The 27,335-nt window shown below is 39.2% G+C and overlaps 1 pseudogene; it reads right to left on the bottom strand.

Moving 5' to 3' along the window:
- Positions 1–11,623: 11,623 nt before the first annotated feature.
- Positions 11,624–11,774, bottom strand: LOC133751116 (U2 spliceosomal RNA; annotated as a pseudogene).
- Between the last annotated feature and the right edge of the window lie 15,561 nt (positions 11,775–27,335).

Below are 27,335 nucleotides of genomic sequence, written 5' to 3'. Positions count from 1 at the left end.
AGTGTTGAGTAAAGCTCTGTTCCGCTGCTTCTCCAGAAGAAGTTTGGTTCTGACCTCTGCTAATGTGACATTAGTCCTGTTAAGATTACAGAAGATAAACACTTAGTATTTTGATTTTCCCCCCAAATAACTTTGCATTTGAAAGAAACTGGTCATAAGAGAAAGTGGCGTTTCCTATTACATAGTTTTTTTTTTTTTTTGACAGGCAGAGTGGACAGTGAGAGAGAGAGACAGAAAGAAAGGTCTTCCTTTTGCCATTGGTTCACCCTCCAATGGCCACCGTGGCCAGCGCGCTGCAGCTGGTGCACTGCGCTGATCCAAAGGCAGGAGCCAGGTGCTTCTCCTGGTCTCCCATGGGGTGCAGGGCCCAAGCACTTGGGCCATCCTCCACTGCACTCCTGGGCCATAGCAGAGAGCTGGCCTGGAAGAGGGGCAACCGGGACAGAATCTGGCGCCTCGACTGGGACTAGAACCTGGTGTGCCGGTGCCACAAGGCAGAGGATTAGCCTATTGAGCCGCGGCGCTGGCTCTACATAGTGTTTTAACAGTGAAAGTGTATCAGCACATAGCTATTGTACACAGAGGTTTTAAATTATTCAAAATAGTTCATATGTTTTTGGGGGGGTCACTATAGAACAGATGATTCAAAAAAACTGAGAGGAAGAAAAATGGCCATCAGTGATGTATGGTTGACCTGATGCCTCTGGAATGGCTCTACTTACAAGATTCTTGGGAATGGCACTGGTATCACTCGCATTTAAAGGATAATTATGTGAGATGATGAACATGTTGATTTTCTCAACTAAAATCACGTTATTACTCTATAAAATATATAAAAACCATCATGTTGCAATCTTTAAATATATACAATTAAAAGCTTGTTTAAAAGGCCAGCCAGTTTTGAGATTTAAAAAACACCCTCAAAGACAGTTTCAAGAATTTGCTTTGAGAACCACTGCAGTTTTCACATGTTTTTCCTATTTCCTGAGAAAAACTAAGCATTGAGGGATAATTTGGAGCAATATTCTCTAGGGGAGAATCACATAGTTGGGTCAGTGATCAAAAACTCCACAGCACTTCCAAGGGCATTTAGGGCATAACATTGCTACCAGTGCATCAGAGGTGGACTTTGACTTTCTGTCTTCCACATACTTCCTCCAGCTGGCAAACATTTTAATTTAAAACACTCTGAATTATGCTTCATTTCTCTAAAGTAAACTTTCCCTATTCCACAAGTAGAATGGAAACACTAGAGGATTGTTTGTCTTCAAGGTGCTTTCTAGTGATAACGTCAACAATAACAATGAAGGAAAAGTTAATTTACCGAGTGCCAGTAGTGCTAGGAGTTGTTGTAGTTGACCCCGTGGGTTTAAGTAGCAATCTTCTCTAAATTAATTAGAATAATTAATATGTACATAAACTGTTCTAAAGTTGTATTAATTTCATCAGGTAACATTTCATGAAATTGTCTATTTAACTCATTTCCTACTAATAGCATGAACATATCTCAATTAAAATTATACCTGATGCATATTGATGAACTTATTTTCTATGCCTATGATTTGACTTACTCATTTAGCTTATTACATAATATTTCTCTAACTTGTACTTCTTCTAGATACAGTCGCTTATATTTTTCCAGTTCTTTTATGATAGAATCTTTTTGAACAGCTTTCATTTTGGAGAGTTTATATTCCAGTTCTTTAATTCTGAGTTTCTTTTGATTCATTATTGAAGCATTAGTAGTGTCTTTTAACTGCTGTATTTTTTCTTGGGATGATGCTTGCTCCTAGAGCAAATTTAAAAATTAATTACCACTTGAATAGTTATTGTGTATTTGTTTCCTTTAGTTTTGGATCAGTGATTCAGAGAGCAAGTTTTAAAAATGTGAAATAAGAAGTTTCAAATATGTAGTTGTTACCCATGAATGAAATATGAATTGTAATAAAAAGTAAATCATTCTTATGTTACTACTTATGTAATACAATAACCAAAAAAGTAGAATCAATTTTAATTTTTAAATTCAAAATAATATCATATAAAATTAAAGAATATAACATAATTTCTATATCATATTTTTCATGGATTTAATGAGAAATCACATCACACGGCATACAAACTTAATGAGCTGATCTATGTATTTTCCTGAATGAAAGTAACTCAGTCAATAAAGCTGTCTTGTCGACCTTTGATATTTTCCATTAAATAACAATGGTAGCAACAAAACTTGCTGAAAATTCAGTGATATTGAGAAAGAACTGATTTCCTTTATCCATAGTCATTATCGGATTGTAAGAGAAGGTGACATTTCTTCCATGATGTGCTCTCACCTGAATATGAACTGACTGTGGTTTCTGCTGGACAGAATATGAAACATATTGGGTGACCTTCCTTAGGTTAGAAGATGAGATGTGATACAGCTTCCACCTGAGTTTTTCTACTGAAGCTCACCCTTAGAGTCCAGCCCTGATGTTGTGAGGAAACCCCAGCCAAAGGCAAATCATCACATAGGTGTTCTGATTGCCCAGTGAATGACCCTATCAAACCCAAGCTTCAACTGCTACACAGGTTAGTAAATAAACCTTTGATGATTCTGCTCACCAGCTTCATCTCAGCTGATGCCAAGTGTATAATAAATGAGTGGCCCTTTGACTCTTGACTAAATTGCAGTTTGTAAACAAAATAAATGTTGCACTGAAACTGAATTACTTTTTGGAGGGAGAGAGAGTCAAAGAAAGAAGAGGAGTGGGGGGGGTGAATGTGGAGGGAGAGGCTGAACCCAGCAACAAGGAACTAAATCCAGGTCTCCCACATGGGTTGCAGGGATCCAGTAACTTGAGCCATCACCTGTGCCTCCCAGGATCTACAGTGGAAGGAAGTTAGAATTTGGTGCCAGAGCCAAGGATCAAACCAAGGCATTCTGATATGGGACATGGGCCTCTTAACTGCCAGGTCATACACCTGCCCCAGAAGTACTGACTGATGAGATGTTTTGCTACACGGTAATAGAAAACTACTGATACTAAATATGGAGGGTTACATTTAAAAAAAAAAAAGAAAGAAACCAAGATCTAAATCACGTACTATGCCTTCAGACAAGAGGGTGGTAGAAGTTGAAAAGATAGAAGAGTAAGACTGAAAAACCAAAGCACTTCAAAGAGATGTGAGTGGAAGCTTAATGGCATTTGAAGAGACTTCAGGAAGAGCTTCAGGCCAGTGAAGAAAATGACACTAAAACCTGGAGGCAAGAGACTTCTTGCTACATAGTGGTGGAAACTAGAATTGATGTGAGAAATAAGCTTAAGGAAGACTATTAAATGTAAAGAAACCAGAATTTACTGCATTAAAATATCTCTCTCATTTACAAAATCAGTTACCCTCAGACTTTGAAAAATATTTTAAAGAAAATTATTTTTTAATTATAAAGACTCTTTAAAATATCATTTTTATGAGTTATGGGCAATATGTTCACTAAAATCCGGATGCTAAGCATGTTTCTAAAATAATGACTTTTTAAAATAGCTCTCTTTGTTTTACATTTTTATGATCATTTCTGGACCTTAAATTGCCAGCATTTATTTGTTAAAATAGTGATTTTGAGGCAGGTGTTTTGCACAGCAGTTAACTTGCTGCTTGGAACATCCAAATCCCATATCACTGTCTGACTTATGGCTACTGTAATCATCTAGCTTCCTTTTAAAGTGTAACCAGGGAGGCATCAGCTATGAATCATGGGCTTGGGCCCCTGTCAACCATATTGGTGACTCAGGTTGAGTTCTGGGACCCTGGCCTTGGCCTGGCCCAGCTTGGGCAATTGTGGGATTTAAAAAAAAAATACATTTATTTATTTAAAAGTCAGAGTTACACAGAGAGAGGAGAGGCAGAGAGAGAGAAAGGTCTTCCATCCATCGGTTCACTCCCCAACTGTCCGCAACGGCCAGAGCTGCACCAATCCGAAGCCAGGAACATGGAGCTTCCTCCAGGTCTCCTACATGGGTGCCTGGGCCCAAGGACATGGGCCATCTTCTACTGCTTTCCCAGGCCATAGCAGAGAGCTGGAACTGAAGTGGAGCAGCCAGGACTAGAACTGGTGCCCATATGGGATGCTGGCGCTTCAGGCCGGGGTGTTAACCTGCTGCACCACAGCGCTGGCCCCAGTTGTGGGATTTTGAGGTGTGACCCAGTGGATGGAAAATCTTGCTCTCTTGCTCTCTCTTCCCTTCCCCCCCAAATCTACCTTTCAAATAAAAGTGAAAAGTAGAAGGTTTTGCACATAAAATATTAAGGGTCAATGAATTGCTTTTTAAATAATGTCTTTAATTTACCTTTTTGATTCAAAAGATGCCCTAAAAACTTCATTAAAAAGAAATACTGCATGGCCTCCCTTATATGTGGGAGCGAAAGTGAAAATCAATAAACAACAAAAAAGAAATGCCTGTATCAGTATTGCTGTAAATATGCTTTTCATAACTTGGTTTTATATCTTTTTCAAACAAATTGTTAAGAATGGTATACAACTATAATTTTAATGATCTGTGATTATTTTGAAATTCACCATATTGGTGAAATTGACATATTTTAATTTGATGACAGTTTAGAGCCTTTGCTTATATTTCTGTTGAACCATGATATTTTTACTTTTTACTTGTTGAACTCTATTTAGTGGAGCATTACATCTTTAACTGTAATGTAAACACAAAATTTTATCTCAGAAATTAAAAAATGAAAAATTTTATATTTGAGTTTCAAAATATTGTAGGCTTTATTCATATGGAGAGTTTTTTGAAAATTCACATCTGGTATCTATTTGTTTTTAAAGATTATTATTTAATTATTTGAAAGGCAGAGTTACAGAGAGACAGGGGTAGAGGCAGAAGCAGAGAGAGAGTTCTTCCATTTGCTGGTTCATTCCCCAAATGGCCACAATGGCTGGAGCTGGGCCGATCTGTAGCCAGGAGCCAGGAGATTCTTCCAGGTCTCCCACGTGGGTGTAGGGGCCCAAGGACCTGGGCCATCTTCCACTTTATTCCCAAGCATACTAGCAGGGAGCTGTATCAGAAGTGGAACAGCTGGGACCTGAACCGGCATCCATATAGGATGCCAGCACTCTAGGTGGCAGCTTTACCCAGTATGCCACAATGCCATCCCCTTTTAAATTTTTGATCCTTACTTATCTTTAGTTTTTCTTTTTTCATTAACCATTTCTCTTTAGGTATAAAGCTTAAGTCTTCTCTATAAGACAAAATAATAACTTGCTTGATTCTAATTACTGTTACACTGTTTCTCTCCTTTTGTTGGACTCTCATATCCTTTAATGCATGGTCTCATCCACAGATGTCTTTTAAAAATCAATTATTGCTTTCTTTTACACTAAAATCTGGTTTTCAATCCTACAGTTGCGGTCACAACTCTACAGCATCACCTGGTACTCTTTCAGTCCTTATTCTACCATCCTTCTCAGTGGCAATGGCTAATAGCAAGCACATCCCACCCTCTGCTCCCCTAATCCTGCTTCACTTCTTTTGGTTTTTAAAGATTTATTTATTTGGGGACTCGCACCATGGCTCACTTTGTTAATACTCTGCCTGCGGAGCCAGCATCCCATATGGGCACTGGGTCCCAGCTGCTCCTCTTCCAGTCTAGCTCTCTGCTGTGGCCCGGGAGGGCAGTGGAGGATGGCCCAAGTGCTTGGGTGCCTGCACCCTTGTAGGGGACCAGGAAAAAGCACCTGGCTCCTGGCTCGGCTTGGCACAGTGCCAGCCATAGTGGCCATTTGGGGGTGAACCAATGGAAGGAAGGCCTTTCTCTCTGTCTCTCTCTCTCTCTCGCTGTCTGTAACTCTACCTGTCAAATAAATAAATAAATAAAATCTTAAAAAAAGATTTATTTATTTGGAAGTCTGAGTTACACACAGAGAGGAAAGGCAGAGAGAGAGAGAGAGAGAGAGAGAGAGAGAGAGAGAGATTGAGAGAGATTGAAAGATTTTCTATCCATTGGTTCACTCCTCAATTGGCTGCAATAGCTGGAGATGTGCCGATCCGAAGCCAGGAGCCAGGAGCTTTCTCTGGGTCTCCCACATGGGAACAGGGGCCCAAGGACTTGGACCATCTTCTACTGCTTTCCCAGGCCATAGCAGAGAGCTGGATCTGAAGTGGAGCAGCTGAGACTCAAAATGGCACCCATATGGGATGCCGGCACTGAAGTGGTGGCTTCACCCACTATGCCACAGCGCTACCCCCCTCCCCCTCACGTCACTGCTAAAGGGAGCAACACCTGAATTTTAGTTCCTTCACTTTCTGCTAAAAATTCTCTCAAGGTTCTTCAAATATCAAGGCTTCAACTTACATCTGTATTTCTAGACCAAGACCTCTTCCCTGGGGTTGTTTATACTTTGGTCTCTTCATTCTAGTTCACTTCTCAACCCCACACTCAGTTTACTTGGTGTGGATTACTTCTGTAGGTACCTGGTATTGTACTCTTCTGTTGATTTTATAAGAGTTAACATTACATTTTGTGTTGTTTTCATTAACATTACATTTTGTCTTTTACTATTTTAGGTTAGATTTCTAGATATGAGCATAACATTTTTTTTCAAAACCTAAAATAATGTGATACTTTTTTATTCTATATTAGTACTCCTAATTGTGAGCTGAGTAGAAAACTGGGTTAATGTCAGGACTTCCTTGGTAGAGACTAAACCTATAGCAATTGTCTCGTATTGTAATACTAGCATCAGTACAAAAATGTAATACTTACATACAATTTATCTATGAGTACTAGCAGATTCTTTTTTTTTATAAAAATAGAAAATAAATGTAGACAGTATTTACTGAAAGAATGCCACCACCACCACCAGTTTCAACCAGATGTGGTTTTAAAATGTGTTGTACTTTCAGTTATCCTTGAAGCTGTATAAATACATATACATTTGAAAACACAGATTTCAAAATGACTAAAAATACCTCATCATTCATTTTCATTTTAGTCATTTCTGTCCCTTTTTGTTTGCCAAGGTGAATGATCAGAATTTCATCTTTGAATACTATGGCCTTCTCTTTTCCAGAAAGATGTCTCTGGGTGTTGTTTTGCTCTTCTTCAACCTAGAGACACACTTCATTAACTTTTTGGTCTTAAAACATTTGAAAAGAAAAAAATCATAAAGATTAAGAGCAGAACCTAAGAAAAAATAAATGTTACAAGAAAGCAACCTACTAAAGACCTTGTCACTTGAATTATTCAAAATTTTTAGAAATATTTATGTATTTATAAGTCAGAATACAAGGTGGAAGACACACACACAGACACACAGACACACAGATTTTCATCTGGTTCACTCCCCAAATGGCCACAATGTCTGGGCCTGAGTAGGCTGAAGCCAGGAGCTAAGAGATTGTTCCAGGTCTCCCACATAAGTACAAGGGCCCAAGCACTTGGGCCATCTTTGCAGCTTTCCCAGGCACATTAGAAAGGAGCTGGATCAGAAGTGGATCAGCTGGGACTCAAACCAGTGCACATATGGGGTGTCAGCACTGCAGACGGCAGCTTAACCTGCTGTCCCACAGCACCTGCCCCAGTTATTTAAAGTTTACTAGGCAAAATGTCAGCCAAATTCTTCAAAGCAAAAATACTTCTTAAGTACAGTCACATGTTATCATAAATGAAGTTTATTTATAAAACATTTTGCTAGCTTCACTATAATTTAAAAGCCATTTATAAACTATTTATTTAACATAAAATGTCTACATTAACATGTGAGTGACTAATCTCAATTCACCTTTTATTGCTTCATGCAGGAAGCATGTACTGAGAGTCTCACTAGGTGACATGATTTACAATGAATAATTTTAGCAGTAAATATCATAATTCATTTTTAGGATAATAATTTGTGTTATGTTAAATCTAAATGATATCCTTTTTAAATAAAGATGTACTTATTTATTTGAAAGGCATAGCATATGGAGAGAGAGGAAGAGACTGAAAGAGGCCTTCCATCTGCTGGTTCACTTTTCAAATGACTGCAACACCCAGGTCTATACCAGGCCAAAGCCAGGAACCAGGAATCAGGTTTCGAATCATACGGATGACAGGGACCCTAGTACTTGGGCCATCTTCTGCTGCTTTTGCAAGTGCATTAGCAGGGAGCTGGATCAAAAGTGGAATAATGAGGATGGGGACCAACACTCTGTATGGGAATGCCAGCATCTGCAAGCAGCAGCTTAACCTCCTACACCACAACACTGACATTAAAGTGATATATCTACACACATATATCAATTTATATATCACTTTATATATATATAAATGATATCTATAAAGAATAAAGCAAAGATTAATTTACCTGATTCAAATTATTTCTTATAACCTCCAATTCCGTTTCTAGTGTTCTGAGGGTCAGTTCAAGTTGTTTCACTGTCACTTCCTTACTACGTTGTTCTTCTTTCCTTCTTAACTGCTCCCTAAATTTTTAGACAATGCATGAGCATTACCTGTTCTATTTTACTTGTTTTAAGGTAAATATACAGTTACATATGCTTATCTTAAAATTCAGTTTGTTAGAAACTAAAAAAACATTTTGTTATCATGATCTGCCACAGGACTCAGCCACCCCACTCCTGGGAATTTACCCAAACAAATGAAAGCTGCATACACAAGAGTCATCTGTAGTCCTACATTTATTCCAGCTGAATTCAAAATAGTTAGGATGTGAAATCAGCCCTTCATCAACTGATGAAGGGATAAGAGTGTACTACATCATGGATGTGCTAACAAATGTGTGCCAAATAGACCATGTTTTCAAGTAGGGCCTAGTCCTAGAGTGAATCTATTGCAAGGTTAAAGGGATAACATATACCAAATTTTGATACACACTACTAAGTTACCCTTAAAAAGCACTTCCAAATTTTATTTACCAACACTCTATGAAAATGTTTTTGTCCTCATATTTGCTTGGTTATTGTCTTAAAAATAAAACATGCATCAATATGATTAGAAAGATAATATTTAAATATTGATTTGTATTTTTTATTATAAGGCAAGACTGAAGATCCCTAGTACATGTGCAGAATTTTATATTCATTAATATTAGCCCAAATCAGAATTAGTTTGATAGGTCAATAACGGTCATCTGTAAAATATTGCTGCAGGCTCACCCATTATGTTCTTTATCCTCTTTAGTAGAAAATTGCTGGTGACCAGTTTTTCCACTCTCTATTTGTTGAGTTAATGTACCACCAGCACCATGATCATCATCATATGGGAGGTTTTCTGATGTTCCCATTTCATTACTTTTGTGTGTCTTCCTTTCTTGTTCAAACTTTAATGAAAAGTTTCATATTACGTTACTCCTTGTGCAATAAAAAGACCTTTTTCTTTTTATTGATGTTACTATTTGATTATTAATTTTATCATGATTTCAGTCAAGTAACTATTTTTAGTTTACTTAGTTTCATCAATACATGTCATTGAAGTTTTTGTGAATTTTTGGTTTCAGAATTAATAATTATTCTTGAATTTTCAAAACTTCCAAATGGGGCCCCTCTTAATTTTACTATTTTATTCCCACTTAACTCTTCACTGTATAACATTTTTGTCCCTTATTTGGCATAAATAAGAAGACAAAGACATAAAACGTGTTGTGTTCTGTCTTCACCACCTGGATTTCATAGTAAGCAGTCAGATGAGAGGATGTGACATTGTGGAGCTTCACTAACAACACTTTCCCTTCTCTGCAATAAGCTGTTCTTCCCCCCTGCTGCTTTTTTAAAAAAAATTATTTCATTTTTTTGAAGAGAAGAATGACAGATAAGAGGAAGAGAGAGAGAGAGGGAGAGAGAGGTGCTCTCTTCCATCCACTTCTTCTCTCCCCAAATGGCCTCAACAACTGGGGCTGGGCCAGGCTGAAGCCAGGAGGCAGGTGCTTCCTTCCCGGGCTTCCACATGCGTGCAGGGGCCCAAGCACTGCAGGCAGGGGTCTTAACCTGCTGCCCCGTGGCTCACTAGGCTAACCCCCTACCTGTGGCGCTGGCACCCAGGGTTCTAGTCCTGGTTGAGGCGCAGGTTCTGTCCTAGTTGCTCCTCTTCTAGTCCAGCTGTCTGCTGTGGCCCGGGAAGGCAGTGGAGGATGGCCCAGGTCCTTGGGCCCTGCACCCACATGGGAGACCAAGAGGAAGCACCCGGCTCCTGGCTTCAGAGCAGTGCAGCGCCAGCTGTAGCAGCCATCTGGGGGGTGAACCAAAGGAAGGAAGACCTTTCTCTCTGTCTCTCTCTCACACTGTCTAACTCTGCCTGTCAAAAAAAAAAAATGAGGTCCTCCCTACAGTTCATATTCAATAACTGTAAAATTTTATAGCTAGAATATATTTAATTATTTATTTTAGTACTGATAATGAGACTAGCACAAAGAAGGGTTAATGATTGATCAGAGCTCCCAAAGTGGCCTTCCTTGGCATTTTATGGCACTATAATGGTGATAATATAATTCCATAATGCAGAATCATATGAATTCATCAAATTAATCAGATAAATTAGGATTGTGTTATTGGGAAATTACTGAATACCTTCATGCGGGGGCAAAAACCTCATATACTTTTACTGTTAAAGGTAATATTTCTAAATTTTTTGTTTTAAAAACTCAATGTACCTTCAGAACTTAACTTTCTAACTTTGGAGTTAAATACTGAATTTTTGGTGAAGGTTTATACTATGTATTTAAAAACATGCTTATCAAGGCTTATTGTTCTTTATTACCCACGTGGTCTAAAATACTTAAAGTGAGTGGTTGTGAACTATAACTTCCAATGGTTGGAGTGAAATAGATAAAATTTCATATATGAAGGCACAATAATCATATTCATTAGTTTTTTTTGCAAATTTCAGGGTTAGAAACATTTTTGTATTCCTTCTCCATCACTGTTTTATTCCTCTTGTATTATCATTTTATTGCCTTTATGTTTGAAACATGTGCCTCATTTCATTTCTATTGAGCAGGTATGCCCAAATTCCAAAAGCTTCTCTGGACTACCAGGCTGAGGCATACATTTGGTGTATATCTTCCAAGTAGTGATATTCCTCTGGATTTTTTTGTGTCATTTGAAAGTTAACTCTTGGTATTCATTCATGTAAACTGTGGCTACTTCTGGATTCATTTTTTTCCATTTTCTGTATCACAAAAATTTTCACTTGTGTTAAAAATGTTTAGTGTTTATTATAATTTTCATATTATAATTCATTTTTACTTAAATGAAGATCAGAAAGATTAGCTAGTATATTCTGGGGACCTTGGATATAAATAAGCCCTAAAGACATTTTCAAGTCTAGGTTCTTCTTTCCCCAGGAAATGCCTGGACTAATAAAGAGATGGACACTCCAATTGCATCTTTGTCCCCATAATCAAATTATTAATCATTAAATTAGAAGGTGTATCATTTTTATCACAACCCATATTCATCTCTGGTTCTTGAGATTTCTAGTCTCAATGCAAAAGTAGAAAATTATATTGGTTGTTGTGACTCTCAGATGTATTTTATGACAGTGAAAGTTCTTAAATGAAATTTATGTAATCAAGTGTGAGCAAATAAAACATAGAAAGTAATTATAATATAATTGTTGAACTTCTTACTGTATATTTAGCTACTCCCAAATCATTGGATTGTTAAAAAAGTAAAAAGTAACTTACATTAATTTAATATAAGAGAAAAATGCAAACAAGAAGACTTAATTTTGTCAGTGTTTATTTGATACCACACTTGATCTTAGCCAAAAAGCCGAGAAGCGATAGTGTCAGTGTTTATTTGAAATAAACTTAATTCATCATGTGTTAAATTGATGACAAATGAATTAGGAAGTTATTTTTGATAGGATAGAGGTTTACTAACTTAAAAATATTTTACATTACTATGCCTTCAATAATGATCCCCTACAGTGCATTTACATGTATTTTAGAAAAGTAACTAACTGCAAGGTAGGCAAAATAAATTGATCCTAATTAAAGAAATTCCTAAGCTTTAATTCAAATTATTTACTATGACAGTTTGAAGTACCTGTTCATATAATCTGTCCCTGTCTAGTTTTATTACATTATAATATCCAATAATGACAGTGGCTAAAATATTTTATAATACTTAGCTTTTTTTGCTTAAAATATAACAAGTTAGAAAGCTGTCTGTACTTATCAAAGGTCCCATGGTAGAAATTGTGACTCTTATTAAGCAACTGGGGGCTGGCGCCATGGCTCACTAGGCTGTGGCATGGGCACCCTGGGTTCTAGTCCTGGTCGGGGTGCCAGATTCTGTCCCAGTTGCTCCTCTTCTAGTCCAGCTCTCTGCTGTGGCCTGGGAGTACAGTGGAGGATGGCCCAGGTCCTTGGGCCCTGCACCCACATGGGAAACCAGGGGGAAGCACCTGGATCCTGGCTTTGGATTGGTGCAAAGCGCCAGCAATAGCGGCCACTTGGGGTGTGAACAAACAGAAAAAGGAAGACCTTTCTCTCTATATCTCTCTCTCACTGTCTAACTCTGCCTGTCAGGAAAAAAAAAAAAAGCAACTGGGTTGATTTTTTACCAAATTCTCTCCCTGAATAAAGATGCTCAAGCCAGTTACATTCCAAGCAGATGAAAATTTTAACTTTGGCATTAAAGTCTGGGAATAAAAAACTGCAAATTTTGAACCATTGGCAATGATTATTGTTTCAGCCAACTCAATGGTCAACAACATAATGTACAAAAATTAATGACTTAATCATAGGAGTCAATATTTTACATTACTTTTTGTATCATGGAAGAAGTATATATGAATGGAAAAGCAAATAATATTTAGGGTTTTTTTTCTCAATGCCAAAGTTCTGAATTCCAAATTCTTGTTTTTAACTAAATATTTTTATTGACTATTAAATTATGATCTATTAATTTTAAAATCTGGTGTTAAATATATTTTCACTTGGTCTATGCTATAACAATAATATACTAAAGCAAATTAAAAATATCAAACTGTAAATTTAAGTTTATACAGACCTGTGGCTGGTTATTTTGATTTCCTTTAAGAATTTCTTGCTTTTCCCAGGCTGTAATTTGTAAGTCATTGTGTGGTAGAGAAAAACTATTTTTTTCTAATTCAGGTTCCATGTGTTTATCATTGTTTTTACTCCAATTGTCACATAGTAGCTTCTTGATCGTTTGCCTCTTTGGCTTCGTTTTCTTGTAAGAGTCTGTAATAGCAGAAAAAATTGTTCCTGTATAGTGACTTTTATTGTAGTCATATGCTGTGTTTCCTTGTTGTAGGTAAGCTCCAAATATAAAAAGGCTTTCTAGACCACCATAGCGAGGAATATGTCCTAAGTCTGATACATTTAATGTATTGTAATTTGCATTGTTAAGACTAGTTTCCTTGACAGATCTATATAATTACTTAAATGTGCCACGTGGAACAGTTAGATAAAAGCTGTAATCTTTATAAAATAAAGATATAAAATAACCACAATATAGAATCAATCCAGGTGTTACATTGACAGATGAACAGATGAATGGATCAAGAAAACATGGTTAGATAAACACAGTGGAATATTGTTCAGTCACAATAAAGCATAAAATCCTGTCATTTGCAGCAACATGGATGAATCTGGAGGACATTATATTAAGTGAAATAGATCAGGCTAAGAAAGATAAAAACTGTGTGTTCTCACTTGTGAAAGCTGAAAAGATGGATCTCATAGAAATACAAAGTAAAACAGTGATTATGAGAGGATGGAAAGAGGAGGGGGGAGGGAATGGAGAGAGGTTGGTAAATGGGTTCAGGAGTACAGTTGGATACAAGGAATAACTTCCAATGTTCTAGAGCAGAGTAGGATAACCATCTTTGTATGAAGAGTCTTTACTTATTTTAATCAGTTTTTATTGTGTGCCTGATAAGCGTTAGGCACTGGGGTTTAAAGGATGTAAATTAAGATGACATAGATGGCTCTTTTACAGATGATTCCTGATCTGAAATTTAAAGACTGAGGTTAGTTTAAAATATGTAGAGGACACAAAAAAGTGACAGCATGCAAAGCATTATCAAGAGAGGGAAAAACATGAAACAGGGGTGTAGTTGTCTGAAAAATAGGGGCTGATGAAGCGGGCATCACCAAGAAGTTCAGTGATGCCAGAGAGAAGGGCAGACATAGGGCTGGCACTGTGGTGTAGCAGGTAAAGCTGTAACCTGCAGTGCCGGCATCTCATGTGGGCACCAGTTTGAGTCTCGGCTGCTCCACTTCTGATCCAGCTCTCTTCTATGGCCTGGGAAAGCAGTACAAGATGGCCCAACTCTCTGAGCCCTTGAACCCACATGGGAGAGCTGGAAAAATCCCCTGGATCCTGCCTTCAGATTGGCACAGCTCTGGCCATAAAGGCTATTTGGAGAGTAAACCAGCAGATGCTCGCTCTCGCTCTCTCTCTCTCTCTCTCTCTCTCTCCACCTACCTCTCTGCAACTCTGTCTTTCAAATAAATGAATAGTAAATGTTCACCATTGTTACTCAGTGGAAGTTTTACAGCCATTAAGCATGAGAAAGTACTCAAAGGGATACAGCTGGGAAAGGAGGAAGTGAAATTATCCTTATTTGCAGATGACGTGGTCCTATATATAAGGAAAATAAGAGTCCCCTAAGAGACTACTGGAATTCATAAAAGAGGATTTTTTTTAAGTTGCAGGACCAAAAATCAATAGCCTTTGTAATCACAGAGAATACCATGGCTGAGAAAGAACTAGTAAGATTAGTATTCGCAATAACTACAAAATATTTTAATACCTTATAATAAATTTAACTAAGGATATGAAAGATCTCTACAATGAAAAACATTATAAAGCATGTATAAAAACACTGTAAAACATTAAAGAAAGAAATAGAAGATAAAAATGGAAAAATCATCCATGCTGGTGGATTAGGAGAATATCACAAAAGTGTTCAAGTACCAACAGCAATTAAGAGAGTCAAAGAGATGCCAATCAAAATAACAACATTTTTCTCAGATCTAGAATAAGAGATGTTAAGATTGCTATGGAAATCATGAGACCCTGAATAGCTACAACAATCTTAACAAAGTTGGAGCATAACCATACCAGATTTCTTTTTTTTTTTGACAGGCAGAGTGGACAGTGAGAGAGAGAGGCAGAGAGAAAGGTCTTCCTTCCGTTGGTTCACCCCCCAAATGGCCGCTGTGACTGGTGCTGCGCCAATCTGAAGCTAGGAGCCAGGTGCTTCTCCTGGTCTCCCATGTGGGTGCAGGGCCCAAGGACTTGGGCCATCCTCCACTGCCTTCCCGGGCCACAGCAGAGAGCTGGACTGGAAGAGGAGCAACTGGGACAGAATCCAGCGCCCTGACTGGGACTAGAACCCGGGGTGCCGGCGCTGCAGGTGGAGGATTAGCCTATTGAGTCACGGCACCAGCCACCATACCAGATTTCAAGACATACTAAAGGGCAGTTATAATCAAAACATCCAGGTGCTGGCACAAAAATAGGCATGTAGATCAGTGGAACAGAATAGAAACTCCAGAAATTAATACATGCATCTATAACCAGTTCATCTTTGACAATTAGCTAAAATCACTAATTGGAGAAAAGACAGTCTCTTAAAGGTGCTGGGAAAATTGGATCTACATGTGCAGAAGTAAGAAAGAAGACCTCTACTTTATACCTTCTACAATAATAAATTCAAAACGGATCAAGGATATTAATCTAGGACAGGATGCTATCAGTTTACTAGAGAAAAATGTCAGGGTAACTCTGCAAGACATTAGCATAGGAAAAGACTTCTAGGTAGGGGCTGACAGTGTGGCATAGTAGGTAGAGCTGCTGTCTGTGGTGCCAGTATCCCATATGGGTGCTGGTTCAAGACCTGGCTACTCCACTTCCAATCCTGCTGTCTGCTGTGGCCTAGGAAAGCAGTGGAGGATAGCCCAGGTCCTTAGGCACCTGCTCTCACATGGGGGATCCAGAGTAAGCTCCTGAATTCAGATCTGCCCAGCTCTGGCCATTGCGATCATTTGGAGAGTGAACCAGCAGATGGAAGATCTCTCTCTCTCTCTTTCTCTCTGCCTCTCTCTAACTCTGCATTTCAAATAAACAAATAAATAAATAAATAACTTCTAGGTAAAGACCCCAGAAAAATAGGCAATAAACCTGAAATAGACAAATGTGATTACATCATGTTAGAAAGCTTCTGCTGCAAAGTAAGCAGTCAACAAAGTGAAGGAACAATCAATAGAATGAGAGAAAATATTCAGAAACCATGCAACTGATAAAGGATTAATACCCAGAATCTATAAAAAGCTCAAGAAAATCAACAGCAACAAAACAAACAATCCAATTAAGAAACGGGCATGGGGGCTGTCACTGTGGTGTAGCAGGAAAAGCCACTCCCTCTAGTGCTGGCATCCCATATGTGCACCAGTTTGAGTCCCAGCTGCTCCATTTCTGATCCAATTCTCTGCTATGGCCTGGGAAAGCAGTAGAAGATGGCCTAAGTCCTTGGGCCACTGTACCCATGTGGGAAGACCTGGAGGAAACTCCTGGCTTCTGGCTTCAGATCAGCACAGCTCTGGCTGTTGCAGCCAATTAGGGAGTGAACCAGAGGATGGAAGACCTCTCTATGCCTCTCTTTCTCTCTCTGTGTAACTCTGACTTTAAAATAAATAAATAAAATCTTAAAAAATAAATGGGCAAAGATGTCGAACAGGCATTTTTCAAAAGATTAAATTCAAATGTCAAATAGATAGATGAAAAATGCTCAGGATTACTAGTCATCAGGGAAATATAAACCAAAACCACAATGAGGTTTCATCTCAAACCCCTTTAGAATGTCTCTTATACAGAAATCAACAAATATCAAATACTGGAAATGATGTAGGGAAAAAGTTACCCTAATCCACTGTTGGTGGGAATGTAAACTGCTATAACCACTGTGGAAGACAGTATGGAGATACCTCAAAAATCTGAATGTAGACCTACTGAATGTCCCAGCCATCTGCCTCCTGGGAATTTACCCAAATGAAAAGAAATCAGTGTATGAAAGAGTGATCTGTGCCACCCTGTTTATTGCAGCTCAATTCATAATAGCTAAGATATGGAATCAACTAAATGTCCATCCATTGATGACTGGGGAAATAAAATGTGGCATATATACACTATGGAATACTACAAGGCTGTAAAAAGAATGAAGTCCTGTGTTTCACAACAGAATAGATGCAACTGGAAACCATTAAACTTAAAATAAGCCAGTCCTCAAAAGACAGATACCATGTTCTCTCTGATATGTGGCAATTAATATAGAATACAAAAATTTTACAGGGATGAAAAGGAATCTTGTAATATGATTGTTGTTTTTAGCTGTTGCTTATATACCTGCTGAACTGTGGTCTTCCTACTTTCTATTTGTTGAATGTTACGGTTAGTGGTGAATTAAGCCTGTGATTACAGACTGGATTAAAATTATGTCATTGCAAAAAATTCACTATTTGAAGGGTTAAAAACAATTATTTTATCATCCTCCACTCTATATACCTGTTTCAACTACTTTTTTTTTTACTTCCTTTATCCTCTACCTTTCTTACTCTTATTTCCTCTTTTTCACTTCTTCTGTGTGTCTTGATTTTTCTCAGATCAAAAATTCCCTTTATTTTATTTATTTATTTATTTTTTGACAGGCAGAGTGGATAGTGAGAGAGAGAGACAGAGAGAAAGGTCTTCCTTTTTGCCATTGGTTCACCCTCTAATGGCTGCTGCGGCCGGCTCATCACACTGATCCGAAGCCAGGAGCCAGGTGCTTCTCCTGGTCTCCCATGTGGGTGCAGGGCCCAAGGACTTGGGCCATCCTCCACTGCCTTCCCAGGCCATAGCAGAGAGCTGGCCTGGAAGAGGGGCAACCGAGATAGAATCCGGTGCCCCAACCGGGATTAGAACCTGGTGTGCCGGCGCTGCAAGGCGGAGGATTAGCCTGTTAAGCCATGGCGCCAGCCAAAAATTCCCTTTAAATGGAACTAAAATTCAGTTTCTTTAGTGGCACTCACAATTTAAGCTGTTGCTGATGCCTGGTAAAATGCAAAACTTATCAGCATTTCACTTACCTTTTTCCTTACTATGCATATAATAGGTTAGTTTCTTTTATTATTAGAACTTATCTGTGCTCGTACTTTAGACAAACATTCTGTCAAATGACTTTTTGAAAAATATAGCTCTTACCTTGTACTTGTCCATTTATATCTTTCCTTCTTTGGTCATCAGGCCCATATTTGTCAACATATTTCTGAAGAGGACATTTAGAAGTATGCTGTAATAATTAGTGTCAACAATAAGTTATATACATACTTCACAGGTTCTAAGCAGATAAACAAATTTCAAATTTTAAAAGCAGTTAAGTTTAAAAATAAGAGAAGCATATATTGATACTAAAGTGAGTTTTTCCCAGTTGATATCTTCAAAAAGTTATAGCAATATTTAAGAGCAGTATTTATTTCCTTAGCTTCCCAAATATGCCAGACACTTATTCACACATTTTCTTTTCACATGTAATATAAAAATGACAATAAGTATAGTTATCCCATTTCATATGTCCTGGCCATTCCCCAATGCTACAAACAAAATGATATTTGAATGAGATCCACTGTTCCAGGACTCGGTCCATTCCTTCCTCTTCCTAGACTATCACAGGGATGGTGCATTCTTACCCTTCAGGCAGCAGCTTCAGTATCAAACTCAGAAGGATCTTCTCCGACTACGAAAATCCACACCCATTTCCATGCCCAGGGTGAGCCCACAGTGGCTGCACTCCCCACCCACACATTCACAGGAACCACAGAAAAGATCTGTGTGGCTTCAGTGTGAGCCCAGAACCCTCTTCAATGACCCATTCCAGGCCCTCAGTGAAACCTGAGCCTCAGAAGCTGGATGCGGTGGTTTCCTAGCGAACCAGCTATCCCCCATGTCCTATCATGGCGTTACAGAATTCTCAGTCATAGCATGCAGGGCTCCACAGGCACAGGGAGCAGGCTGTCCTTCTACATTCTAGAGGTTTTCCCAGAGCCAGCTGCTTGTCAGTGCTCCACCTTGGTAGGTTGAGACTGGGTGCACATGATAGAGTAAGGGGCAGAAAGCACCTCTCAAGCCTAAGTGGGCATCCTGCCCCCTGCCACCCAACAAGCCAGAATCAGTCAGTGGGGACTTCAGGTTTATCCCTCCAATAACATTCCCTAGTTGTGTATGTGAGCAAGCCACAACAGCCTCTGATTGTCTTATTAAGATGGCGTTTCTTCCCTGCTAGTTTCCAGGTGCCCTTATGGGAGGATCAGAAGAAAACCACATGTTCTCCTTTCATGAGGTTAGGTGGACACCCTGACCCTGCTAGTGCTCCAGGCCAGACTCAAAACAAGCTTGGTGTGCAAAGATCTCCCTCTGGTGATATCACCAGTCAAACAGGCTGCTGCAGACTCCTCTCATTTCACTTCAAGAAGATGGTATCTCCTACAGTCCCTGGCTGCGGGAGTTGTTGGTGATGTCCCCACTCACTGCTGGGTGTTCGTACTGTCCACACTGCTCCATGGTGTCTCTCTTCTTTCTGTAGAATTTCCACTGCAAACCTCTCTTCAGCTTCTCCTGGGAATGCAGTTACTCTGCTTTTCTTTCTCTCTCTCAGGCCAAAATCAACACGTATCTCCCTATTTAACCATCTTGGATCTCCCTTTTAATACCTTATTTCTAAGTGCTCTAGGAAATGTATAAATATTTCCTAATTTCCAATAGCTCTCAGTGATGAAGGAGCTTACATGAATATTTATAGTACCAAATACAACAATTTTTAGAATTTTAATCTTTAAAATGTGCTATAAGGACTTAAAGTAGATATTTTTTTATCAAGCAATAATCCAAAATATTTCTGAAATTAAATTTTTTCATATGCTGTTAAAAGTCTCTGCTTCTAGAACTTATTATTATATTGGGATAAACATGTATTCCACTATTAGATGCAAGTTTTAACTATGCAATTAATGGAATGACTTAGAAAACAGAGTGGGATCCATTGTGACCCAAAATTGAAATTTCCCCAATTTCTAATATCATAATAGTCAAATTTCAGAACCAAGAATAGAAATAGGGGAAAACTGTCTCCTAAAAATTACATGATGGTGGCTGGTGTCGTGGCTGAATAGGCTAATCCTCCACCTTGCGGTGCCAGCACACCAGGTTCTAGTCCCAGTTACGGTGCCGGATTCTGTCCCAGTTGCCCCTCTTCCAGGCCAGTTCTCTGCTATGGCCTGGGAGTGCAGTGGAGGATGGCCCAAGTGCTTGGGCCCTGCACCCCATGGGAGACCAGGAGAAGCACCTGGCTCCTGCCTTTGGATCAGCGCGGTGAGCCAGCTGCAGCACGCAGGCCGCGGCGGCTGTTGGAGGGTGAACCAATGGCAAAAGGAAGACCTTTCTCTCTGTCTCTCTCTCTCACTGTCCACTCTGCCTGTCAAAAAAAATTACATGATGGCAAAATAAAAATCCAAGAAAAGAAAAAAATTCCCTAACATATGCTAACATATTCAGTTTCTGAACTGAAGCACACAGGGAGATCCATGATTACTATAACAACTAACTTGGTTCATTCATGATTTATTGAGGCATACCCATTCTAAGTCAGGTTGGTATGATTTAAAAGTCAAAGAAAGTGTTTTACAAACACATCCTTGACCAAATTTTATATTCCCTCTAGTGCAGTAAAGTGTTTCCTATTAATGTTCCCCTATATATTTCCCAGCCCATTCTTTTCAGTCTTACCTTGATCAAAGTGTATACTAATTTTTGATGTTTACCAAACTGAAAGCATTTTAAAATTACAACTAATCATTTCTACAAAATTGTTTTCTCTAATCAAGTTTCCATTAAACATATGAGATGATGATACATAGAGCACTGCTCAATTTTAAAAGTACATAATATATAAGACTAAATTAAGACAAGAGAATTTGTTTCATAATAGAGTATTTTACCTTAGCATCAAAATTGTAGTCTTTGTCTTCTGATTTAGGCAATGGATCACTAAGATGAGGTTTAATGGCAAATCTTGAGAGAAAAATACATAAAAATATGGTGAGAGATTAGTTATCTGTATATTTGATTATACTTGATATAATTAAATTTGCTCTTTTAAAAAAGATGTTTTCGTTTATTTGAAAGTCAGAGTTGCACAGAGAGAGAAGGAGAGGGAGAGAGAGAGAGAGAGGGAGGGAGGGAGAGAGGGAGAGAGAGCGAGAGAGCGAGAGAGACTTGGCTGCAATGGCTGGAGGTGCATCAATCCGAAACCAGGAGCCAGGAGCTTCTTCTAGGTCTCCCATGTGAGCGCAGGCACCCAAGCACTCAGGCCATCTTCTACTGTTTTCCCAGGACATAGCAGAAAGCTGGATTGGAAGAGGAGCAGCCAGGACTAGAACCCATATGGGTGCACTAACCTACTGTGCCCCAGTGCTGGACCCTCATTACTTCATTTTTAATTCTCAACTTGCTGATACTGGACAGAAAAACAAAGTTTTGAAATATGTTAGAGTCCTGAGAGAATATGTTTACTATGTAATATGTGTTCAGGTCATATTTGATAAATGGATTGCAGGAATGATTTAATACAGTTGGAAAGTTCAACATCTTTAAAGAAAAACTCCACAAGGTAAAGAAATAATTGTTCTGTAGTAATGACCATTTATATTTGCTGTTTTTTAATTTTCATAAGGACAGATAATATAAAATGTTTATTATTAATACATAGGCAATAAAGTTTGTAGTATGAAAAATATATAATTAAAAGCATAAATAATAATAAAAACACAGATAAAAAGTTTTCCTTTACTTTGGAAGAGGTTAAAAGTTAGTAAAAATTATCCATAAAAATTTACTTGCAAGTAACTTATTTTTATCTTGCAAGATTCATATTTTTCCTCTTTCCAAGGATGCTTTTATTATTAAACTTTTACTAGAATATTTATATGTTCATTGTAGAAATAACAAAAAAGAAAATTTTACATATAAATCACCAGCCTGAAATATCACCTTTTATCATATTTTGTACATTTTGTTAGTAACATATGCATAAACTGATTTTTTTCTTACTTGGCATACCAGATATATCTGTGCATGTCCACATATGTCTGTCTGTGCCACTTTCAGTGGACATACATTACTGCATCCTGTGGATGCATTATAATTTGTAACTTCCATTGGGAGTTCTTAGTAAGTTGCTATTTTAAGTAGTGTTGGGTAAATAAATAGTTTCTATCTTTGGCTACTTTTGAAATATACTGTTGTATAATATAATTGAAGAGTAGAATGCATGCATTTTTAAATGTTGTCCAATACATAACACCAAACTGTCCATTTTAAAAGTCACAGGCAACATAACCTTTAAGCAACAGTGTACATTCTGCTCTTTATTCTCACAAATTCATAGATAGAAAACAGTATTTTAATTCCTATTTTAACTTAAAGTTTTTGTCTTGAGGCCTGACATTGTGGTGCAACAAGTTAAGCTGTCACTTGGAATTCCAGCATCTTATATCAGAGTGCTGGTTTGGGTCCTGCCTACTGAATTCTGATCCAGTTTCTTGCTAATGTGCTTGGGAAGGCAGTGGAAGATGGCTTAAGTATTTGGGCCCCTGAAACTCATGTAGGAGACCAGGATGGGGTTCCTGGATCCTGGCTTTAGCCTGGCCAGACTTGGCTGTTGTGACTATTTGATAAGTGAACACTATATAGAAGACTTCCTCCCTCTCTCTCTCCCTTCCTCCATCCCTCCTTACCTCTCTGTCTCTCTCTTCCTCCCTCTCTCCCTCCCTCTCTCTCTCCATCACCTTTTCCCATCTCTGTAACTCTTTCAAATAACTAAATTATTTTTAGAAAGCTTTTATTTAATATAAATTTCATTAGTACAACTTTTGGATTATAGTTGTTCTTCCCCCCATACCCACCTTCCCACACTGAAACCACCCCACCTCCTCCTCCCTCTCCCATCCCATTCTTCATTAAGATTCATTTTTAATTATCTTTATACACAGAAGATCAACTTTATACTAAGTAAAGATTTCAACTGTTTGCACCCACAAAGACACAGAAGGTATAAAGTACTGTTTGAAAACTAGTTTTACTGTTAATTCTCATAGTACAATTCATTAAGGACAGAGGTCCTACATGGGGAGCAAAGTGCACAGTGAATTCTGTTGTTGATTTAACAATTGATGCTCTTATTCATGACCTCAGTGATCACCCGAAGCTCCTGTCATGAGCTGCCAAGGCTATGGAAACCTTTTGAGTCCACAAACTCCATCAGCATTTAGACAGGGCCACAAGCAAAGTGGAAGCACTCTCCTCCCTTCAGAGAAAAGTACATCCTTCTTTGATGACCCCCTTATTAGCCAGATCTAAATGCCTAAAGGGCTGATTCTGAGGCCAGAGTGCTGTTTAGGGCATCTGTCATTCTATGAGTCTGCTGTATATCCCATGTTGGATCACTCTCTTTTTAATTCTATCTATTATTATTAGCAGACACTTGGTCTTATTTATGTGATCCCTTTGACACTTAGTCCTATCTATATGAATAGTTACACACTTAATATGACCACTTTAACATGTAAGATGGCATTAGCACCTGCCAACATAATGGAATTTGGAGTCCCATGGCAAATTTTTAGCTTTACTTTTAGGTGTAAGTCTGTGGGAATGTGTGCTGAACTGTACATCTCCTCCCTCTCTTATTCACACTCATATTTTTTACAGGAATCTATTTTCAATTGGATTTAAACAACTAAGCATAATTTTGTGTTAAGTAAAGAGTTCGACCAATGGTATTAAGTAGAAAAAGAAAATTCTAAAAAGAATAAAATAGTAAGCTGTTCCTAGACAGTCAGAACAAGGGCTGATCAAGTCATTGCTTCTCATAGTGTCAGTTTCACTTCTACAGGTTTCCTTTTAGGTGGTCAGCTGTCACAGATCAGGGAGAATATATGATATTTGAATATAGCCCTACCATACGACCTAACCTTCTCACTCTTCGGAATTTACCCAAATGAAATTAAATCAGCAAACAAAAGAGCTATCTGCACCTCCATGTTTATTGCATCCCAATTCACAGTAGCCAAATGCCTGTCAATGGAAGACTGGATAAAAATATGGGATGTGTACACTATGGAGTACTACACAGCGATAAAAAAATGAAATCCAGTGATTTGCAACAAAATGGAGGAATCTGGAAAACATCATACTGAGTGAAATAAGCCAGTCCCAAAGGGACAAGTATCAAGTAAATAAATTATTAAAAATTCCTTCTCTTACCAATAGCAATAAATCTTTTTTCTATGCCCTGGGTTGTTAATTTGCAAAAAAGTACCTTGTTTATTTTGAAGAATTCTCTGTAAAGTGGATTTTTCATCTGAAATATATATATTGTAAGTGTTTTGGCAAATAGTTGTCATTTATTTTGTTATTCCTATTATACGAGTGGTTTTAATTTTTAAATTCATTATTTTCTTTTTGTTTGAAAAGAGAGATAGCAAGTGAGTGAGGCAGACAGAACTTTCCATGTTCTGGTTGATTTCTCAAGTGCCCACAACAGCCAGGCCTGGGGCATGCTAAAGCCAGGAACCCAGAAATCTCTGAGTCTCCCATTTGGGTGCCAGGGACCCAACTACTTGCACCATCACTTCCATCACCCCCAGGCTTACATCCCCAGAAAGCTGGAATTGGAAGCAGAGCTGACTTCAACTCAGGCATCCACGGAATGCAGGTGTCTCAGGTGGCATCTGAGCTCCTGTGCCAAATGCCAGGGGATTCAGTTTTTATTTTACTCAGTGAACCTTCAGAATGCTTGCTTTTGAGGAAACTGTTAGTAAGGCTTTTGACCACACAAAGCTATTGATAGGCACTCTGTTTTCTCCTAGCACTTTTCTCGTTTTGTGTATTTAAAATTGGTAATATTTAGTACATCAAGAATGTAGTTTTGTGACATAAAATCCTAGCCAGTTTCCCCAAATTAACAGGCATCATTTGTAAATAATCCACCTTTGCCTAGTAATATGAAATGTAACCACTATCAACTTGTAAATTCTTACATATATTTGGATTTTTAGTCACTTGTCTTCATTTATTGGTCTGTTCAGTGCTCAGTGAAATATGGAAATTTGCACATTTTTATAACCACAAGGCCATTCTTTATATATTATGAATCAATGTCATCAGAACAGTAAGAGACAGCATGTGTAACTGAAAAAGTTTAAACCCCTCCTGTTTTATTTGGTTTATATAAAATAGAAAAACAGATAAGGAGCTCACATTTTGAGAAAAAACGAGTCTTCCTGTTCAGGAACATGAAACAATCTTCCCACGTCAATGTTTCCTTCCCATATCTTTCAGTAAGGGCAGGTGTGCACTGATAGGAAATGTGTGCAGTGTGTGTGTGTGTGTGTGTGTGTTTAACGTGTACACTAAGCTTTATCGAGTTCGGTTGCTGATACCACTTTAAGTGTCCAATAAAGCAGTCTGTAAGGAGAATTACGCGTAGACGAGAAGCAGCTGAAGTTTTGGCTTTGTTGTAGCTTCTCAGCAGCCGGCCGAGGTGCTGGGTTCCCTGTCCCAGGCCGAGGTGCTGGGTTCCCTGTCCCAGGCCGAGGTGCTGGGTTCCCTGTCCCAGGCCGAGGTGCTCGGTTCCCTGTCCCAGGCCGAGTCCTCGGTTCCCTGTCCCAGGCCGAGGTCCTCGGTTCCCTGTCCCAGGCCGAGGTGCTCGGTTCCCTGTCCCAGGCCGAGGTCCTCGGTTCCCTGTCCCAGGCCGAGGTGCTCGGTTCCCTGTCCCAGGCCGAGGTCCTCGGTTCCCTGTCCCAGGCCGAGGTGCTCGGTTCCCTGTCCCAGGCCGAGGTGCTGGGTTCCCTGTCCCAGGCCGAGGTGCTGGGTTCCCTGTCCCAGGCCGAGGTGCTCGGTTCCCTGTCCCAGGCCGAGGTGCTGGGGTTCCCTGTCCCAGGCGCTGCGGTGTCAGCACAGGTGGTGACCCTGCATCCCGGTGACAGGAGGGCCCGGGGAGGTGCGGGCTTCTCCCCGTCACTGCCAGCTCGCCGTCCCCTTACCTCTTCTGGTCCCTGTCATTTTCTCCCAGCCAAATCTTCTCGAGGACGTTGTGGCACGGACGGTAGGCCAGCCGCGACTGATTCCCGGAATCCTCAGAGGTAGCAACGGAGAAGCCTGAGAGCCGCTGGCTCCTCCTACCCGCCAAGGTGAAAATCTTCTTCATCGCCCCTGCCCTCGGCTCCGGAGCCCTGGATGGCTCTGGGCGGATAACAGTGGCCAAACAGCCAGAGAATGCGTGTGTGGAGAGGGTGGGGGTGGGGGCGTGCGGCGGAGGGCGGGGGCGGCCGGTTCCTGCGCATGTGCAAGCTCCAGGGGTTCCCAAACAGCGATTATTTTGCCTGTAAAAGTTGAGGATCCTTGCCTGAGTGTCAGGGAAGTTTTGCAAAAGAAAAGACTCATAGCTGTGCGCAAGCCACCTCTGCACTCACCTGGGACTCCAGTGGTGGAAACTTCACCACGTTGAAGGCCTCGTTTCCGGGAAAACCCTCCTTGTCCCTGGTTTATGACCCCTTCTACATCCTTCTGGGTCCCGGCCAGTATCCCTTGAAGTTTAGTGGATCCACAACAAAAGGCTGTTTTCTTGAGTTCCTGCATGGTGGCAGTATGTGTCATTATGTGAAAGTCTGTGAGAACTCAATGCGCGTCTTGTAGAAAACACACAAACCCGCTTATGCACACCTCCTGTTGTTCGCTCTTTAGCTCAGGTTTATCTTTAAGGTTTTCTTTCACTTCTTGCGATTTTCCCTAAGTAAATCTTTAGTCCATGACAACTTTTGGAGCATAGTGTAATATTTAAGAGCTTCTTCTAAAAACAGCTTTTCAGAGACTCTCTTTGTACCCAACAGTTCATCTTTTGGCATTAGGTTAAAGGTCACTTTATTTTATCTTAAGTCCCTAGGTTCTGTTTCTGAGTGCTACTGTCTGCTTCATGACACAGAACAGCACCACCTTTGCTTCTTTATCAATAAAGCATTTTGATGTCCGTCACAGTATCAAGTTGCTGCCTGCTTATTCTTCTTTTTAGTGTTCTTTTGGTAGTGTTTACATTATTTAAGATGAATTGTTAATTACTTTGCCAAATTGGAGGATTCCTTAGTGGGATTTGATCTTAATTGAGTTAGGAAGATAATTTTCACAGAATCAACCTTTTGTAACAGTCCTACCAGGTAAATGCTGTCTTTGTTTAATTCTTAATTTAGAACTTTATTTGAGACAGAGCGAGCGCCCCCA

Source organism: Lepus europaeus, chromosome 21 (genome assembly GCF_033115175.1).
Source record: "Lepus europaeus isolate LE1 chromosome 21, mLepTim1.pri, whole genome shotgun sequence".
Lineage (NCBI taxonomy): Eukaryota > Metazoa > Chordata > Mammalia > Lagomorpha > Leporidae > Lepus > Lepus europaeus.
The sequence above is the reverse complement of the archived record's forward strand: the minus strand, read 5'-3'. Positions and strand labels throughout refer to the sequence as shown.